Raw genomic sequence first — 14651 nt, forward strand, 5'->3', positions numbered from 1 at the left:
GAGTCTTTTTATTGGGGAATTGAAAGAATATTAAGAGTTATTATAAAAGATATATATTAATTTCTGCCATTTTGTTGATTTTTGTGGTGTTTTGTTGATTAACTGTCCTAGTATTGTTTATAATCCTTGTGACACTTGGGTATGTTTCTCCTCTTCAGACTGAAGTATTCTTTCCAGTATTCTCTGTAGAGATGGCTTAGTGGTCATAAATACCTTTAATCAGTTTTTAATCATGAAAGCTTTTAATTTTTCCTTTAATTTGTTTTGAAAAAGGATTTCCCTGTAGCCATAGCTGACCTGGAATTTTCTATGTAGACCAGGATGGCCTTGAACTCATAGAGTTTTGCCTGCTTCTGCCTCCTAGCTGCTGGGATTAAAGACATGTGCCACTATGACTGGCTCTCCTTCAATTTTAAAAGATAATTTTGCTGGGTATAATAGTCTAGGTGGATAGTTTGGTCTTTCACAAACTGAAGTAGATCTTTCCAGGCCCTTTTGTCTTTAAAAGTTTGTGTTGAATAATCAGGTGTTGTTCTAATGGGCCAGACTATATGTGACTTGACCTTTCTTGCAGTTTTCAATACCCTTTCTTTATTCTGTGTTTTTAATCTTCCTATTTGAGGTTCTGTAGGCCTCTTGGACCTGAATGGGCATCTTTTTCTCTGGGTTTGGAAATGTTTCTTCTATGGTTTTATTGAAAACATTCTCTAGGCCTCTGGTATGGTATTCTTGTTATTCTTCTATGCCCATAATCCTAAGGTTAAGTCTTTTCATGGTGTATCAAAGCTTTTCCATGTCTCATGCACATATTTAAAAAATTATCATATCTTGTATTGACCTCCTTATTTCATTTGACATGGTTTTGTTCTCTTGGATTATATTCATGTCTTCTTTCAGTTGTTTGAATATAGTTACAATCACTGTATTGAATTCTTTTTCTGGAAGTTCTTCCAGGTTGTTCTCATTAGGGGCCATTAATATGAAATTATTTTCATGTCATTTTTGTTTCTGTGCTGGGACTTGTGCTTCCAGAGTTATTGAGTCTTTTAAAGCCAAAAGAAGGAGTCAGACCCCCTAGACCTGGAGTTAAAGGTGGTTGTCAGCCACTGTATGTGGTCCTTTAGAAGGGCCGCAAGCTCTCTTAATCACTGAGCCATCTCTCCAGCTCCCTTTTTTTGTTCAAGCCACTTTTGGTTTTTCAGTGGCAGTGTTTACAATGTTCAGTAGATAGCTAAATCTTAGTATAGTTAAAATGTCATTGTCCTCTGTATGGCTGGTATCAAGGGCCACAGGCTCTAGTCCTAGTCTTCCTCTGAGAGTCAGCTACTCTCTGGTGCTTACAGCTAGGTTCTTGGGTATATAGGTAGGCCTAAACAAGGGAAGTGGGGCTCTCTCAATTGGTGTAGGAATTTATTCAGATTGGGCCCCTAGAACAGAATTCTTGGGTGGCATATGTGGATCTGGTGCAGGAGGCCTAACAGGCTGGCACACAGGGTAAGGTTCCAATGTGACTTAGGCAGGTCTAAGCAGTGGAAGCTGGTGCAGGAAGTTTCTGGGTGTCATAGGTTGGGCATAAGAGGAAGAAGCTGGATTTCCTCACTAGTGTAGGAGACTGCTCCAGTTTCACAAAATGAACATTAACAGACTAGAAGGTCAGATATATCCTTATACCATAATAGTGGGCGTGGTAGTTTCCATGAGGTGTCCTCCATAGGCTCAAGTATTTGAACACTTTGTCTCCAGTTGGTGGTGTTCTTTGTGGAGGTTCACGAGGCTTGGCCTTGCTGGAGGAAGCAAGTCACTAGGGGTGGGCTTTGAGTTCACAGCCATGTCCCATGTCCAGTGTCTGCCTCTCCCTGCCTCCTGTGCCTGCTTGAAGTTGTACACTCTCAGCTTTCTTCTCTGGCTGCCTCTGCCACCATGCCTCCCTGCCATGATGGAATGTTATCCTTCTGAATTGTAAGTCAAATAAACTCTTCCCTTTGTCATGGTGTGCTATCACAGTGTTCTAGTTTGTTTCTCCATTGCTGTGACAAAATATTCTGACCAATATCAACTTGGGGGAGGAAATGGTTTATTTTATCTTATGTCTCCTGGGTCATGGTTCATCAGGGAGCCCAAGGTAGGAACTCAGGGCAGGAACCTGGAGGCAGGAGCTGGAGCACAGGCCATGGAGGAATGCTGCTTGCTGGCTTGCTCCTCTGACCCCTGCTCAGCCTGCTTTCTTATGCAACACAGGCCCACCTGACCAGGGGTGGCACCACCCACAGTGGGCTGGGCCCTGCCACATCACTCAACAGTCAAGAAGATGCCCCACAGACATGGCCACGGGCCAGTCCTATGGAGGAAATTCCCCAATTGAGGCTCCCTCAACCAGCTGTGTCACCTTGACACTAAAGCTATCCAGTACACACAGCAACAGAATAAGTAACTAATATAGAAGTTAGTACCAGAAAGCAGATGGTTGCTGTATGAATAACCTGATCTTGTCCTCTGGAGGAATGTAGAAGGCTTTGGGAGTTTGGACTAGAAAAGCAGTTGAATTCTGTAAGACTTAATGGGCCATTCTATTAGAACCCCGGCTCAAAATGTTTCAGAGGGAGTTGGAAATGGGACTTAAAGAGTCACTGGGATATTTTGGCAATGCCTGCCATCTGCCCATAGCCCAAGACCTTGCCTGAGGCTAAATTAAAACTAATTTAAACTAATTAAAAATCATTAAAACTAAATTAAAACTGATGGAATAATTTCTTTGGCAGTGGAAATTTCAAGACAACCTAACATCAAATTGGCAGTATTGTTATTAATGGTGAATATTATGCAGATCTACAATTAAAAAAAAGAAAGAGGAAGTAGGGCAGAAAGAAATATAAAATGTACAGTTTGGAGAGAAAAAGAACACTAGGAAGCTTAATAATGTTAGAGCCTAGGCTTATGCTGAAGGAGAGGTTCTTTTTGATAAGAAGATTAGAGTCATTAAGGAGAGGCCACCAGATTTGCACATGAACAATGTAAAAGCATCCTCAGGGCAAGATCCCACCCAGCTAAGCTTCCAACTCTTGAAAGGAAAAGGACTAAGTAATTTTCTGTTTTTAGGAAACCATAACATATAAAAGTAGCTGCAAATATAATCCCAGGGGCCCAAGATCCATCCCAAGCTGACTGCCTAACTTGGCAGTGTCAATTTTGTGGTACTGGCTTTAGAAGCATGAAAGATACAACAACGAGGGGGGTGGTCATCAGTTCTTCCTCCATAGTTTTAGAGAGCCCATGAAACCAGACAGGGTATGGCAGAAGAGTCCCTGTGAGAAGGCCCTGGGAGGCCAAGACGCCTGAGAGGCCATTGTGTGAAGCTGTGAAGGTGAAGCCTGTCTGGCAATGAAGACCCACGAGACGTCTGCCAAGGAGGGCTGCACACAGGGAGTGGAACCAGCCCAAGAGAGAACTGTATGTTGCAGGCAGCAAAGCTGGAGGGGCCAAGCCATCTAAGCCCTTTGGAACTGAAGTACCAGACATCAGACATGACGCTGCAGGATTTGGTGTTTGCCCTGATGGTTTTTGTTCTTGCTTTGGTCTCGTATTTCTTCAATATACCTCCATTCCTCCCTTTGGAATGGGAGTACGTGTCCTGGGCCACTGTGTCCTGAAATTTGCTTTTTGATTTTACAGGAGCATACAGTTAAGAGATTGCCTTGAGTCTCAGAAGACATTTTGGACACTGGACTTTTTAATAGTGTTGAGACTGTGAAAGAGTATGGGTAGTTTTAGAGTTGGACTAAATGTATTCTGCATTATATGCTCATGAGCCTCTGTGGGCCATGGAGTGGAATGTGGTGGTTTGAATGAGGTGTCCCCCATAGGCTCAAATATTTGAACACTTTATCAGCTGGTGGTGCTGTTTGCAGAAGTTCAGGAGTCTCGGCGTGCTGGAGGAAGTCATGGGGGGAGGACTTTGAGAGTTCACAGCCATGTTGCATTTCTATGTCTGTCTCTCCCTGCTTCCTGTGCCTCAGCTCAGATGTGAGCTCTCAGCTTTTTTCACTGTGGCAGCCTCTGCCCACATTGTCTCTCCACCATGATGAATGCTTATCCCTCTGGAACTGTAAGCCAAATAAACTTTTCCTTCCATAAGTTGCCTTGGTCATTTTGTCTTTAATCATAGTAGCAGAACAAATAACTAATACAGTAGGTGATTTTGATAGCCCAGTCATATTTATAGATAGATCTTCCAAACTAAAAATCAACAAAGAGATTTTAGAGTTAAATTATACTACAGTGCAAGTGGACTTAACAGATATCTGCTGTCAGCAGAAACATGTTCTTTTCAGGAGCCCATGCCACCTTCCAAGTTTGTATGTTACCAAAAAAGATACAAAAGAATAGCTTGTATCTTATGAAATTATAAAGCAATAAAACTAGAAATCAATAGCAAGAAAAAGTACAAAAAGTACACAAATACATGAAGATTGAATAATATACTATAGATCACTAAATATATCAGGTGTGAAATTAAAACAATATATTATGGTCACTGAATAAATCAGGTGTGAAATTAAAACCTTCCTTGAATCAGGAACTCTGAGATGACTGAGTAAAGGCAGTTGCTGCCAAGCCTGACAACCTGAGTTTATTCCCTAGAAGTCACATGGTGGAAGGAGAGAACCAACTCCTGCAAGTTGTCCTCTGACTTCCACGTGTGTGCATGACATACCCCCCACATACAAAGAAGTAAATAATAAGTAAATAAAATAAATAAATAATAAAAATTTTAATTTCCTTTAATAAATCAAATTCAAGCACAATGTACTAGAATCTTTGGTATATAATGTAAGGCAGTAATAAGAGGAAAGTTCACAGCTCTGAGTTCTTACATTAAAAAATAAAGATCCCACCTTTAATCCCAGCACTTGGGAGGCAGAGGCAGGCAGATCTCTGTGAGTTCAAGGCCAGCCTGGTCTACGTAGTGAGTTCCAGGACAGCTGGGGCTACAGGGAGACCCTGTCTCAAAAAAACAAACAAACAAAAAAAAAGATCTCATATAACCTAATGATGCACGTCAAAGTTATAAAAAATAAGAACAATCCAAATTCAAAGGCAGCAAATGGAAAGAAATGATGAAAATCAGGGCAGAAATTAATGAAGTGGAAACTACATTGATTATAAGATCAATTTAAACAGAGTTTGTTCTTTGAAATAAAATTGAAAACCTCTTAGCCAAACTAACCAAAAGTGAGCGAGAAGATCCAAATTAATAAAATTAGAGATGAAAAAAGGGGAAGTTACTTCATAGTCCAATGGACTTCAAAGGGTCATTACAGAGTAATTTGAAAATATATTCTCTCACCCCCAAAAGAATCCTGGAAAAAAATCTATAAGAAATGGATTAATTCTTAAATGCATATGAACTACAAACATTAAATTAAGATGTAAATATGTTAAACAGATCCATAGCAATTAACAGTATTGGAATAGTAATAAAAAGTGTTTCAACAAAGAAAAGTCAGAGACCAGATAGATTTACTGAATTGTACAAAATCTTAAAGATGCCAAAGCACATCAACATTTTCCATGAAATAGAAAGAAAAAGGGGAGGAAAAAAACAAGAAAAAAAAATAGACACGAAAAAAGAAACCACTCCGTGCTCTGTGTACGAGGTCAGCATTATTTTGATAGTCAAAACTAGTCAGGACACATCAAGAAAAACTGTAGACCAATTTTTTTGACGAACATAGATGCAAAAATTCTCAATAAGTTCTTGTAAATTAAATTAAAACCTACTAAGAATATCATACACTGTGACTAATTGGTTTCATTGCAGGGACTCAAGGTTGGTTCAGGACACACAAATCAATAAGTGTAATTCACACATAAATAGACTTAAAGACAGAAGCCACATGATTATCTTAATAGATACAGAAAACATGTGACAGAGTTCAACAATCCTTCATAATAAAAGCCCTGAATTAGGAAAAGGAACATGTGTCAACATAATAAAGTCTATATATGACAAACCTTTATCCAACTAAATAAGAAAGCAGTCAGAATACTTCCTTGAAGTCTAGAATGAGGTAACAGCGCCTATTCTTTCCACTCATTAAATATGGTGCTTGAAGTCTTTATAGAACAATAATAGAAGAGAAAGAAATAAAATACAAACAGAAAAATAAGAAGTCAAATTATCTCTATTTGCAGAGGGCATGATCCTATACTTATAACCCTAATGATTTCACCAGAAAATTCTTATACCCATTAAACACCTTCAGCAAAGTAACAGAATAATAATACCAAAAGTAGTCATTTTCATATACAAATAACAAACCCATCCAGAAGGAAATCAGGGGAACAAACCCATTCATAATAGCTTTAGAAAAATTACTTAGGGATTGGTAAGATGGCACAGTCAGTGCAGTGCCTGCTGCACACACATGAGGACCACGGTTAGGATTCCCAGCACCTATATAAAAACTGGGCATGGTCACTCACCCTAGTCTGTAACCCTAGTGCTTCAGGGTGAGATTAGGGGAGACAAGTAGATCCCAGGAGCTGGCTGGTCAGCCAGTCTAGCCAATCAATAAGTGCTGGATTCAGAGAGAGACTGTTTCAAAAAATAAGGCACAGAGTAATAGTACAAGACACTTAGTCATGACCTCTGGCCTCCACATGTGCACACACACACACACACACACACACACACACACAAAATAAATTTAACCAACGTTGTGAAAGACCTCTACAATGAAAATTTTACATCACTGAAGAAAGAAATTGAAGACAACAGAGGATGGAAAATCTTTACATGCTAATGGAGAGGTGGAACAAATATTGTGAAAATGGCTACATTACCAAGCAATGTGCAGACTTAATGCAATCCCTATGTGAAGAATCACAATGGCATTCTTCACAGAACTAGAGAGAACAATCCTAAAATTCACATGGAAAGAAAAAGACTCTGAATAGCCAAAGCAATCTTGAGGAGAAAAAAACAATGTTGGATGTGCAATGGAATCTTTAGGCTATATATAAGGCAGTTATAATATTACCTGACTGTGTATTCATAATATAGAGCCATAGTGACACAATAATATGTTACTAGAAGAAACACAGACATGAAGAACAATGGACTAGAATAGAAGGCTTCAGAAATAAACCTATACATTATAGCCACTTACATTTTGACAAAGGTGCCTGGGATAATCTTTTCAACTTGTAAGATTTAGAATCACTATGAAAAAAAATTTCTGGGACCTGTCTATGAAAGAGTTTCTAGACTGGGTTACTGGATTCAGGAAGACCCACCCTAAATATGGGTTGCACCATTACCTGGGCTGAAGTCCTGGATCAAATACAAAGGAGAAAATGAGTTGAACTCCAGCCTTCACCTCATTCTGCATCCTGATCGCAGATGCCCTGTGGCCAGCTGGCTCCTGCTCCTGCTATGCCTGCCCTGCCATGATGAACTGTGCCCTCAATTTGTGAGTCAACAGAAAACCCTTTCGCCTTTTAGTTTCTTTTATCAGGTAGTTTGTCACAGCAACAAGGAAAATAACTAACATGTCAAAAACATTTGCTGTGGAAAAGATGGCCTTTCTAACCAATTATGTTGAGAAGACTGGATTTTCATATGACAAGAATTAAACTGGAACTAGATTTCTCACTCTCCACAAAAATAAACTCAAAATGGAGAAAAATCAGAAACTTTGAAGGACTAGAAACTTTTCCTGGTAGAGGAAAACATATGTATACTTATGACCCTAAAGATGTCACCAAAAATTCTTATACCTATTAAACACCTACAGCAAGATATGGGAACAGACAAGGATTCTCTAAAAAGGACTTCAATAGCATAGAAATCAATCCCAAGAACTGACAAATGGACTTGCTTGAAATTAAGAGGCTTCTGCACAAGGGAGATTAATATTCAGGATACATGAAAAACTGCAAAAATTAAACACCCCAAACACAAATTAGGCAGTCAACAAATGGGCTAGTGAACTGAACAGACAGTTCCCAAAAGAAGAAACACAGATGGTCAATAATTATGTGACAGATTGTTTAACATCTTAAGCCATCAGGGAAATGCCAATTAAAACTGCTTTGAAATTCTACCTCATCACAGTTAGAATGGCTATCATTAAGAAAACAAATGACAACCAATGCTTGCCAGGATGGGGGGCAGGGAGGAACCCTTATTCTCTGTTGATGGGAGTATAAACTTACATAGCCATTATAGAAAGTAGTATGGAGCCTTCTCATTGAGAACAGAACCACTGTATGACCCAGGTACACCATTCTTGACTCTAAGTCAACATACTACACACTATATGACCCAGGTACACCATTCTTGACTCTAAGTCAACATACTACACACTGTATGACCCAGGTACACCATTCTTGACTCTAAATCAACGTACTACAGAGATACTTGTACATTCAGGTTTATAGCTGCATTATTCGTAATAACCAGGAAATGGAACAAGCTTATAAATGTCCATTAATAGATGAAAGGATAAAGAATATGTAATATATACACGGGATGGAATGATGATATTTGTAGGAAAATGGATACAACTGGAACTCATTATGCTAAGTGAACTAAGTCAAACTCAAACAAATATTATATGCTTTCCACCATATGAAAGACTTAAACTAAAATGTATATGTCTGTGTATAAAAATAAACAATCTAGTCCCAAATCTGAGAAATTGAAGTCTCATATACTTTTAGTATAAAGCATAAATTTAAGTATAAAGCATAAAGTATACATTTAGAATTTATGGAGAAGCTGAACATCCAGGAGGAATTCAGTGTGTGGATTTACAACTCTCAGTATAGAAATCTCAGTTTGGGGCTGGGGAGATGGCTCAATGGGTAAAGGTACTTGCCTCCAAGTCTGAGAACCTGAGTTAGATCACCAGGACCTACATGGTAGAAGGAGAGAACTGACTTCATTAGTTATACTCTGACTTCCACATGTGCACTGTGCAATGTGCACACACACACACACACACACACACACACACACACACCACACTTACCTACACACAAAATAAATAAAATGTAAAAGTATAAAACAAAAATCTCTATTCATTGTCTGACTGTTAGGTCTGATGAGCACAAAGGGAGATCAAGTTAGAAAGCCAGCAAATGGAAGATGAGAAAACTGAACAGAGATGTTCGCTCTTCATATAACTAAGATCGGAGTTTGAAGTGTGAGTAAAGATAGATACACTGCTTGCTAGAGTATAAAAAGACAATGATGGAGGTTGAATATCTCTAATCTGAAGATGCAGAATCTGAAAATCTTAAAAATTATTATTGGATTTATTTATTTTTATTTTATATGTATGAGTGCTTTGCCTGCATGTATGTAGGTGGACCATGTGTGTGCATTGCCAGATAAGGGTATCAGATCTACTAGAACTGGAATTGCAGGTGGTTGCTGGCTACCATGTGAGTGCTGGGAACTGAACCCGGGTCCTCTGTAAGAGCAGCTAGTGCTCTTAACCACTGAGCTATCTTTCCAGCCCTGAAATCTGAATCTCTTTGAGTACCACATGACACTCAAGGAGTTTTGGGTTTTAGTTGGATTTGGTGATGCTTGCCTGTAACCCCAGCACTCAAGAAGCTGAAGCAAGAGGATCAAGAGTTTGAGGCCAGTTTGGCTACATAGTGGCACCCTATCTCAAAAGATAAAAACAACAGTTTGGGGTCTTGAAGCATTTTAGATTTTGGTTTAAGGCTGCTTAAGTCCATGAAAATATTTCCAATCTGAAAAAGTCTGAAATCTGAAATGCTGCCAGTTCTAACTTTTGGATAAGGGGCACAGAAGACTAAAGGGGCAACTACTATAGTCAATATTTAGTTTCTAGCCGAAAGTGTCAAATATGTAGTGACATAGAAACTGAACATCCAGGAAAAAAAAATCGGTCTACAGCAATGTAGTATAAGTGGGGCCAGATGTTCGACTTATCAAAGATTTCAAACCAGCAATTGTAGCCTGGTGATCTGTAATCCTAGCCACTTGGGAAGCTGAGGTAGAAAGGTCGTAGGTTTAAGACACGCCTGGGCTACAGAACAAGTTAAGGCCTGTGTAGGTACCTTAATGAGACCCTTTAAAAAATAAAGAAATAAAAGTAAGAAGGGGGTTGGGGATATAGCTCAGTGGTACAGTATTTGGGTACAAACACCTGTGCAGCATGTATGGCAGAGTGCATAGAGTTCGGTGGGGGAGGGGGGGAAACAGAGATAGGGGAGAGGGTCTGGATGTGAGCCAGAAATATTGTGCGAAATTTTAAAAGCCCCCCCCGAAAAAAAAGTAAAAAGGGGGTAGGGGATATAGCCCAGTGGAACGGTATTTGCCTAGTGTGTGCAGGACCCTGAGATCAATTCCCAGCACCATACACAACAGCAAATCAATGAAACAATCAAACAATCCCCTCACAGTAATTATAAATACATCTAAAGAAGTAAAGAAAAAACATAATCTTTATAAGCAAACAGGTAAGTACAACTCTAGAAAAAATTTAGGATAATATATAAATTTGAAAATTTCACAAGAGTCAGTGAACTTAAAGGCATAGTAGTGGAAATTATCTGAGGATCCACTTACAGAAATGAAAGAAAATTGAACAAAGTTTCAAAGGCTTAGGGGCCAATACCAACAATACCAAGCTTTCTTACATTTATTTTTTGGAATCCTTCAAGAAAAGGAGACTAAAGATTATTATGAAAACTTTTTTTTTTTTTTGCCAATAGAGTTGAAAACTCAATTGAAATAAATTACTTCAAAGACGAAGTACAAAAAACTCAAGAAATAAATAACAGAGAGTCCAATATTAAGAAAATTAATTTGTAATTAAAAGTTGTCTTTTTTTTTTGGTTTGGGTTTTTTGAGACAGGGTCTCCCTGTAGCCCCAGATGGCTTGGAACTCTCAATGTAGACCAGGCTACCCCTGCCTCTCAAGTAAAATAAAAGTTTATAACATTCCAAATCTAGTAGAAAGTTATAGATTCAATAAATTCAATGACTCCAAATAAGAAATGATACAAAGAAAAAACACACTTAGCTGCACTATAGCTAAACTTTTAAAAATGAGACTGTACAATATATGAAGGGATCATTTTACTTTATATTGTGCTTTAATTAAAATATTTCAAGGCAAGCAAAGGAAGAACATACAGAATCAGATGCATGTGAAAATGAAGCTGGGACTGTGAAAAGGTCAATAAAAGTAATACATCTCTAGTTATACTGATCAGAAATCATACTCCTTGAATATTCAGAATAAAAGAGTGAAAACCCGGCATGGACACACAATTTTAATCCCAGCACTCGGGAGGCAGAGGCAGGCGGAGCTCTGTGAGTTCAAGGCCAGCCTGGTCTACATAGTGAGTTCCAGGTCAGCTGGGGCTACAGGGAGACCCTGTCTCAAAACATAAAAGAAATAAAAGAGTGAACCTTGTTAGAAATCCAAGAATGGCAAAGAATTATCAAAGAATTACTGTTTTATTGCAATAAATACAACTGAATTAAAATGAACTACTTCAAAGGTAAACTCTCAAAAACTCAAGAAATAAAGTATGATTAACCTAAGAAAATTGAATTTTTAATGGAAGGTTTGAAATAAAGAAAAATGAATACCTTCATGGGTAAATTCTATCCAACATATTTTCAGATTTATAAAAACTATTCCAGAAAGTATGAACTCTTTCCAAATCATTTTATACAGCTAGCATTATCCTGATACTGAAACTAGACAGATTACAAGAAAAGCACAGACTAATCACTTCCAGAAACATAGCTATAAGAAAGATCAATAAAATGTTAATAAGTACAGCTGTATACATGACAAATATACCATGACGAAGTATCCTGGCAACTAAAGATTATTGTAACATTGAAAAACAATGAAATACCCTATAATCAAAAAAAGGAAGAAAATAGCTAATGATAAACTCAAAACATACACAAAAAATTGAAAACATTTTGCAATATCATAATGAAAACAATAAAGTAAGAAAAAGGAACCTCTTTAACTGTACAAAATAATTTGTATAAAAATTATAAAGTTGCTTGCTTTGGCAGCACATGTACTAAAATTGAAATGGTCCTGAGAAGATTGCTATGGCCCCTGTGCAAGGATGACATGCAAGGTGGTGAAGTCTCAAATTTGTTTAGGTATTAGAGTTACTTAATATATTTTTTTTAGGTATTAGAGCTCAATGTATTCAAGCCATAAGTGAAAGTATCCAAGTTTTCTAATTTCTTTGTAGTACGTTTAACTGTCTGATTTACCTCTGCTCCCATGGGTAGACTGTGCATTCCAGTGATATATGTTGTACTTACTGTCATAGCAGATAATAAATCCTTTTGAGGGCACAGCCCTTACTTGGCAAAAACAAACAAACAAACAAACAAACAAACAAACAAGAACTATATAACTAATATCATCCTTACTGTTAAACAAACTGAATGCTACCAGGGCTACGTAATGAGACCTCGTTTCAACAAAACAAACAAAAATGAATAAATAAAACCCCAAACTGAAAATAAAACAAAACAAAAAACCTGAATGCTTTCTCTCTAAGATGAAGAGGCAAGGATATTTATTCATCATTTCTATTTCATATCATGCTGAAGTTCCTTACCATTATAATCAAGGAAACGAAAGGATTAGAGGTTGGAGAGAAATGGGAAAAACTTTAAATTTATAAATGATAGCATAATGTAGAAGGTTCTAAGGATTGTATAAGAAAAGTGGTTAGAATTAATCAATGAAATTCAAGATTAATATACAATAACAATTTATATCCATACCAACAACAAAACAATTCTATTTATAGTAGCATTCAAAGTTATAAAACAATACCAAATTTAAAAATATACATGAAACCTACATAGGGAACACTGTAACATATTACATAAAAATTAAAGAGAAAACTGAGGAAGATTTTAAATAAATATATTAATGGGTTAAAGATTCAATATAAAGATATCAAATCTCTCCAAATGAATCTATAGGGTTTTGTTATTATTTTTTGTTTTCTGAAACAACTTTGGTATGTTACTTAGATTTGTTCCTTCTGCCTTAGCCTTTCAGTTGCTGGGATTACAGGTATGGACCACTATGCCTGTTCCTTCCTTCCTTCCTTCCTTCCTTCCTTCCTCCCCCCCCTTCTTTTCCTCTTCATCCTTCTAGGATACAGTTTCACTGTGTTTCCCAGGTTCACCTCAAACTCTTGGGCTCAAGCTATCTTCCCGCCCCAGCTTCCTTAGTAGCTATGATTAACAAGTATATGTCAACACACCTGGCTAACCAAAAGAGTTAATGCAAATTTAATATCTTAATTATTGAAGATGAACAAGTTCATTTAAAAGTTTTTATAAAAATATAAAGGCCCTAGCCAGGCATGGTGGTGCACGCCTTGAATCCCAGCACTCAGGAGGCAGAGGCAGGTGAGTCTCTGTGAGTTCAAGGCCAGCCTGGTCTACATAGGGAGTTCCAGGACAGCTGGGGCTACAGGAAGACCCTGTCTCAAAAAGACAAAATATATATATATGAAGGCCCTGAACAGCACCCCTGAATTTTGAATATAAATTTTTAGTACTAATGTAAGACTTAATTAGATTATAAAACAAAATTGTGTTAGATCTTCTAGGCGTCTTTCCAAATTTAAAAGATAGACATCTATTGAGAATATGAAACAACTGGAATTCTAATAACACTTCTAGTGGAAATATGAAATGGTACAACAATCTGGGCATTTCTTTTTTTTCAAAGAATTATTTTACCTTTAATTATGTGTATGCTTGTTCATGTCTGTGTGTGGGTATGTGTGTGCTTTGTTTAGTTTTGCTGTTAACTTGACACCAACCAACCTAGACACTTCTGGGAAGAAGAAATTTGGTTGAGTAATTTCCTCCATTGAGTTAGCCTGTGGGACATTTTCTTGATTGCTAACTGATATAGGAGGGCCCAGCCCACTGTGGGCTGCCCATCCCTGGGCAGGTAGCCTGGGCTGGATAATAAAGGTATCTGAGCAAGGCAGGGGAAGCAAGCTAGTAAGTAGCATTCCTCCACGGTGTCTCCTTCAGTTCCAGCCTCCAGATTCCTGCCTTGAGTTCAAGCTGTGGCTTTCTTTATAAGCCGAAATCCAAAATAAATCTTTTCTTCCCCCAAATTGGTTTTGGTCAGTGTTTTATCACAGCAACAGCAACCAAACCACAACAGTGCACATGAGTGCAGGTATTCATGGAGGTCAGAGAGGGCATTGGATCCCCTGGAGTTACAAGTGGCTGTGAACTGCCTGATGCAGGTGCTGGGAATCAAACTTGGGTGTTTTGAAAGAGCAGTAGTGAACTTAACTTCTGAACTATCTCTCCAGCATGGACATTTCTTATGTAAACAGATACTAACCCTGTGACTTATCAATTTTCCTTTTGGTAATTTACTCAAAAGAAATGAAAACATGTGTTCCCATTGAGAACTCAATGCTTTCACTATCAAGATCTGAAAATAACCAGATATCTATTTGTGGATAAAGAGTTAAGTAAATTGTATAACAAAATGAATTATCTACTGATGAAAGGAATCAATGTGCAATAGCATAGCTGACACATGTAATAATACAGTTGATCTCATGAATATTTT

General features: G+C 37.8%; 1 protein-coding gene and 1 non-coding gene across 6 annotated transcripts in view; one reads left to right on the forward strand and one right to left on the reverse strand.

The window, feature by feature from the left end:
- Positions 1-14651, reverse strand: part of Cnrip1 (cannabinoid receptor interacting protein 1) — a 38240-nt gene that overhangs the window by 12614 nt on the left and 10975 nt on the right. The window lies entirely within an intron of this gene.
- On the forward strand, positions 12074-12176 carry LOC115070515. Its single transcript, XR_003849668.1, has one exon. It is a non-coding gene; the product is annotated as a U6 spliceosomal RNA (small nuclear RNA).

The sequence above is a fragment of the Nannospalax galili genome, unplaced genomic scaffold (assembly GCF_000622305.1).
Source record: "Nannospalax galili isolate Female #2095 unplaced genomic scaffold, S.galili_v1.0 scaffold576, whole genome shotgun sequence".
Classification (NCBI taxonomy): Eukaryota; Metazoa; Chordata; class Mammalia; order Rodentia; family Spalacidae; genus Nannospalax; species Nannospalax galili.